This window comes from Lampetra fluviatilis, chromosome 35, assembly GCF_964198595.1.
Source record: "Lampetra fluviatilis chromosome 35, kcLamFluv1.1, whole genome shotgun sequence".
Lineage (NCBI taxonomy): Eukaryota > Metazoa > Chordata > Hyperoartia > Petromyzontiformes > Petromyzontidae > Lampetra > Lampetra fluviatilis.
Window position 1 is genome coordinate 6310730 of NC_136309.1, and position 6000 is coordinate 6316729.

Consider the following 6000-nt stretch of genomic DNA (forward strand, 5'->3'; position numbering starts at 1 on the left):
CGATTCCCGCTCACGGCCAACATCGGTGACTAATATCTGGCCAATCTCCCATATCTGAACCGGTCATGGGCCTCCCTTAGGTCGACTCTGCCTGAAATGAGCACCTGGTACAATGTAGAAACATCGCCACGAGGGAGACAAAGGCGGACGGATGGTGACGCTGTCCACCCACCCGCGCGTGTGCCGTGTCGGCCTTCATAGGTGCTCGCGAACAGCACTTGCCCCAGCAGTCTGTTAAGGCTACACGGGGGATCTTTGTCTTTGTACACCCCCCTCCCCTACCCCCCCCGCGCAGTGTAAATCCCGATGAGTGAGGCGAGGCTCGTGAGAGCAACTGTTGCACTATCTGGCAGCGGGAAGGAAGCGATGGCGAGAGGCGGCGGTGGCGGCTTCACCAACGTTGTCGGTGATGAGCTGCCTGTGAATTGTGGGTACACGGTGGGGGGTGGGGGGGGGGCACATCCACCCCCCCCACCCCCCCACCAGGACCCCCATAGAACCCCTACTGCCCCCCGAGGAGGCGCGGGGGTTGGGGCACTAATGGAGAAGTGGGCAGAGACGTCTCATCAAACGCATTTAGGAGGCGCTTGGGTCGATAGGGGGGCGGTTTCAGTGAGGATTGGGGGGGGGGGCGGCGGGAGCGGGGGGGGGGTGCAAGTAGATGGGGAGGGGGGGGACACGGGGTTCGGGTCGGGTCGAGGGAGCCGTCGTGAGGTCCTGGACCCCCCTCCCCCACCGCTCCCCCACCGCTCCCTGCCCGAGGCTGAACTTCATTGGGTCGGACAGGCGGGGGACAGGCGGGGGATAGGGGGGGGGGTGGCAGGGGGTGTGATTCGAAGGGAGGGGCCGTGTCCCACCCCCCCGCACTCAGGGTTGCTATGGGGGACGGGCACTCACTGAGCCAAACCAAGGCGCTGTGACGATTTCAGCAATTGTGTGGGGTGTGTGTGGTTTGTGTGTGTGTGGTGTGTGGGTGGTGTGTGTGGTGTGTCTGTGTGGTGTGTGTGTGTGTGGTGTGTGTGTAGTGAGTGTGTGTGGTGTGTGTGTGTGGTGTGGTGTGTGGTGTGTGTGTGTGGGTGGTGTGTGTGGTGTGGTGTATTTGAATACGTCTGGGGTGTGTATGGTGTGTGTGGGTGGTGTGTGTGTGGTGTATGTGAGTGGTGTGTGTGTGTGGTGTGTGTGTGTGGTGTATGTGGATGAGTCTGCTGTGTGTGGGTGGTGTGTGTGTGTGGTGTGTGTGTGTGGTGTGTGTGGGTGGTGTATGTGGATGAGTCTGCTGTGTGTGTGTGGTGTGTGTGTGTGGTGTGTGTGTGTGGTGTGTGTGGGTGGTGTATGTGGATGAGTCTGCTGTGTGTGGGTGGTGTGTGTGTGTGGTGTGTGTGTGTGGTGTGTGTGGGTGGTGTATGTGGATGAGTCTGCTGTGTGTGTGTGGTGTGTGTGTGTGGTGTGTGGTTGGCGGTATTGTAGCGGTTAGGTCAACTCCGCTTCAACTAAGTACCTGGTGTGATGTGTAAACATCGTCAGTGAAAGGAAAAAGGCGGCCGGGGGTGGTGCTGGCCACCCACCCACAGCACTTGTCCCAACAGTCTATTGAGGCTATACGGGTGATGTTAGTCTTTGATGTCTGGCAAAGATCGTACACCAGCTCCGGGTTGATCGCACAAGTCTCACTCCGAATCAGTCGAGCGGCATTATCTTTTTATCGGCTGCGTGTAACGCTGTGTGGAGGCTACCTGGCATGTCGCTCCGCACGGAGCTTTGGGTCTTCTCGGCCACATTCATGCCCCCCCCCCACCTTTCTCTCTGCGTGGACCACTCCGAGGGAAGATCTGAGACGGTTTGAAACATTTCGGCTCGGCCGACTACGATTCATCCTGAGTTCAACCAGGCTGGATTGTGTGAGAAGCTCACACATCATCGAGAGGTCTGGAACACAGTCCTATCGATGATCTCCTCCAGCAGGCTGCGTTTGGCTGGGTCATGTCGCCCGCATGCCCAGCCACGGAATGTCCAAGCAGCTTCTGTTTCACCGGACAGGGCTAGACGGGCACGGCAGGGGCTCGAGAATAGATGGAGTGATGCGGTAAAGGAGGATGTGGAGCCGAGTTAACTTTCCGAAGACCGGTACCAGCGAGTCAAGATCGACCTCTGCGGAGGAGGAGGAGGCTCGTGAAGGACGCTGCTGCTACTGGGCAGTTGGAGGCAGCCGCCCTTCAACAACAGCGAAGGGCAGAGGAGCGCCGGGCGGATTAAGCGCAACGGGTTGGGGAGCACAGGTGGTGCACTGCCGGCTATCTCAGTGACCCGAAGTCACCTGGGCATGTTCCGTGACCTCCTTCCAGCAGCGAGCCTCAAGGTGGACCTCGCCTGGCAAGGAGCGCAGTCGTGACGTCACCGCATGTGACCGCGTGCGTTGCTACGCGTGAGAGCGAGGGAGAGCGTGAGAGAGAGAGGGCGAGTGAGGGAGCGTGAGAGTGAGGGAGCGTGAGGGAATGAGAGAGAGGGTGAGAGTGAGAGAGTAAGGGAGAAAGAGAGAGCGTTAGAGCGTGAGTGAGGGAGAGCGTGAGAGCAAGGGAGAGAGTGAGAGAGTGAGGGAAAGAGCGTGAGAGAGAGAGCGTGAGAGCGTGAGGGAGAGCGTGAGAGTAAGGGGGGTGAGAGAAAGGGTGAGAGTGAGGGAGAGCGTGAGAGTGAGAGAGAGTGAGAGCGTGAGGGAGAGCGTGAGAGTGAGGGGGTGATAGAGAGGGTGATAGTGAGGGAGAGCGTGAGAGTGAGAGAGAGAGTGAGAGCGTGAGGGAGAGCTTGAGAATGAGGGGGTGAGAGAGAGGGTGAGAGTGAGGGAGAGCGTGAGAGTGAGGGAGAGGGTGAGAGTGAGGGTGAGAGTGAGGGAGAGGGTGAGAGTGAGGGAGAGGGTGAGAGTGAGGGAGAGGGTGAGAGTGAGGGAGAGGGTGAGAGTGAGGGGGTGAGAGAGAGGGTGAGAGTGAGGGAGAGCGTGAGAGTGAGAGAGAGTGAGAGAGTGAGGGAGAGCTTGAGAATGAGGGGGTGAGAGAGAGGGTGAGAGTGAGGGAGAGGGTGAGAGTGAGGGAGAGCGTGAGAGTGAGGGAGAGGGTGAGAGTGAGGAGAGGGTGAGAGTGAGGGAGAGGGTGAGAGTGAGGGAGAGTGAGAGCGTGAGGGAGAGCGTGAGAGTGAGGGAGAGCGTGAGAGTGAGGAGAGGGGTGAGAGTGAGGGAGAGCGTGAGAGTGAGGGAGAGGGTGAGAGTGAGGGAGAGGGTGAGAGTGAGGGAGAGGGTGAGAGTGAGGGAGAGGGTGAGAGTGAGGGAGAGCGTGAGAGTGAGGGAGAGGGTGAGAGTGAGGGAGAGGGTGAGAGTGAGGGAGAGGGTGAGAGTGAGGGAGAGCGTGAGAGTGAGGGAGAGGGTGAGAGTGAGGGAGAGGGTGAGAGTGAGGGAGAGGGTGAGAGTGAGGGAGAGGGTGAGAGTGAGGGAGAGCGTGAGAGTGAGAGAGAGTGAGAGCGTGAGGGAGAGCGTGAGAGTGAGGGGGTGATGAGAGGGTGATAGTGAGGTGAGCGTGAGAGTGAGAGAGAGAGTGAGAGCGTGAGGGAGAGCTTGAGAATGAGGGGGTGAGAGAGAGGGTGAGAGTGAGGGAGAGCGTGAGAGTGAGGGAGAGGGTGAGAGTGAGGGTGAGAGTGAGGGAGAGGGTGAGAGTGAGGGAGAGGGTGAGAGTGAGGGAGAGGGTGAGAGTGAGGGAGAGGGTGAGAGTGAGGGGGTGAGAGAGAGGGTGAGAGTGAGGGAGAGCGTGAGAGTGAGAGAGAGTGAGAGAGTGAGGGAGAGCTTGAGAATGAGGGGGTGAGAGAGAGGGTGAGAGTGAGGGAGAGGGTGAGAGTGAGGGAGAGCGTGAGAGTGAGGGAGAGGGTGAGAGTGAGGGTGAGGGTGAGAGTGAGGGAGAGGGTGAGAGTGAGGGTGAGTGAGAGCGTGAGGGAGAGCGTGAGAGTGAGGGAGAGCGTGAGAGTGAGGGATGAGGGTGAGAGTGAGGGAGAGCGTGAGAGTGAGGGAGAGGGTGAGAGTGAGGGATGAGGGTGAGAGTGAGGGTGAGGGTGAGAGTGAGGGAGAGGGTGTGAGTGAGGGAGAGCGTGAGAGTGTGGGAGAGGGTGAGAGTGAGGGAGAGGGTTGAGTGTGAGGGTGAGGGGTGAGAGTGAGGGAGAGGTGAGAGTGAGGGAGAGGGTGAGAGTGAGGGAGAGGGTGAGAGTGAGGGAGAGGGTGAGAGTGAGGGAGAGGGTGAGAGTGAGGGAGAGCGTGAGGTGAGAGAGAGAGTGAGAGCGTGAGGGAGAGCGTTGAGAGTGAGGGGGTGATAGAGAGGGTGATAGTGAGGGAGAGCGTGAGAGTGAGAGAGAGAGTGAGAGCGTGAGGGAGAGCTTGAGAATGAGGGGGTGAGAGAGAGGGTGAGAGTGAGGGAGAGCGTGAGAGTGAGGGAGAGGGTGAGAGTGAGGGTGAGAGTGAGGGAGAGGGTGAGAGTGAGGGAGAGGGTGAGAGTGAGGGAGAGGGTGAGAGTGAGGGAGAGGGTGAGAGTGAGGGGGTGAGAGAGAGGGTGAGAGTGAGGGAGAGCGTGAGAGTGAGAGAGAGTGAGAGAGTGAGGGAGAGCTTGAGAATGAGGGGGTGAGAGAGAGGGTGAGAGTGAGGGAGAGCGTGAGAGTGAGGGAGAGGGTGAGAGTGAGGGAGAGGGTGAGAGTGAGGGAGAGGGTGAGAGTGAGGGAGAGGGTGAGAGTGAGGAGAGCGAGCGAGGGAGAGCGTGAGAGAGTGAGGGAGAGAGCGTGAGAGGGTGAGAGTGAGGGAGGAGAGCGTGAGAGCACTCCGGCGTGTCGCGGGGCCAAGGGTCCACTTCTCTGCCGCCGTCGCTAATTGCCGACACGGGGTAATTAGCGGCGCCGTCGAGTCGCGTTCACGTCGGGCGAATCGCCGCGTTCGTTCACGCGGCCCCCCCCTCGCCACGTGACCCGGCCCCCCCCTCGCCACGTGCGCGCGCGCGCGTGCCACGTGGGGAGGGGTGCAGCGGTTAGCGCTACGCTGCGCTACGAACCCGGCGAACCCGAGTTCGATTCCCGCTCACGGCCAACACTCAGTGACGATTATCTGAACCGGTCCTGGGCCTCCCCCCTAGGTCGACTCAGCCTCAAATGAGTACCTGGTGCGGTGTGTAAACATCGCCACTGGGGAGACAAAGGCGGCCGGGCGTGGTGCTGGCCACCCACCCCGCCCGTGTGCCGTGCCGGCCTTTATAGGTGCTCGCTAACAGCACTTGCCCCCTACAGTCTGTTAAGGCTATACGGGGTATCTTTGTATTTGTGCGCGTCTGTTCTTTTGTCAATGGATTTGATGTCGAAAGTGAATTGAGAAAAATTGAATTCTCCGTGATAAGCTCCGAGGAGACAGCCGCCTTTGATGTCCGCTGACCAAACCCCTTTTGGCAGTCGGGGAATTGAACCCCACCCCCCCCCCAGCCCAACCCCCCCCCCAGCCCAACTCCCCCCCCAGCCCAACTCCCCCCCCTGCCCTCGGAAACAATTACAACGCGTGGCCTACGGGGAATGGGTGATCTGCACGCACCCCTCTCGACCGGATCGCCTGAACCCCCCTTCTCTCTCTCTGTCTCTCTTTCTGTCTCTCTCTCTCTCTGTCTCTCTTTCTGTCTCTCTCTCTGTCTCTCTCTCTCTGTCTCTCTCTCTCTGTCTCTCTCTCTGTCTCTTTTTTTACGATCACTGGAAACAAGAAGATGCTCGGTGTAGTCGGCATTTTGCTTCGTTCATCATTTCGTGATTTTTTTTTTTACATTTTTTTACTTTTCTTTATGTAAACCCCCACCTCTCGCTCACTCTCTCGCTCACTCTCTCGCTCACTCTCTCGCTCACTCTCTCGCTCACTCTCTCGCTCACTCTCTCGCTCACTCTCTCGCTCACTCTCTCGCTCACTCTCTCGGTCACCGTCTCTCTACAACGCGCAGCAGCACGTGTCCT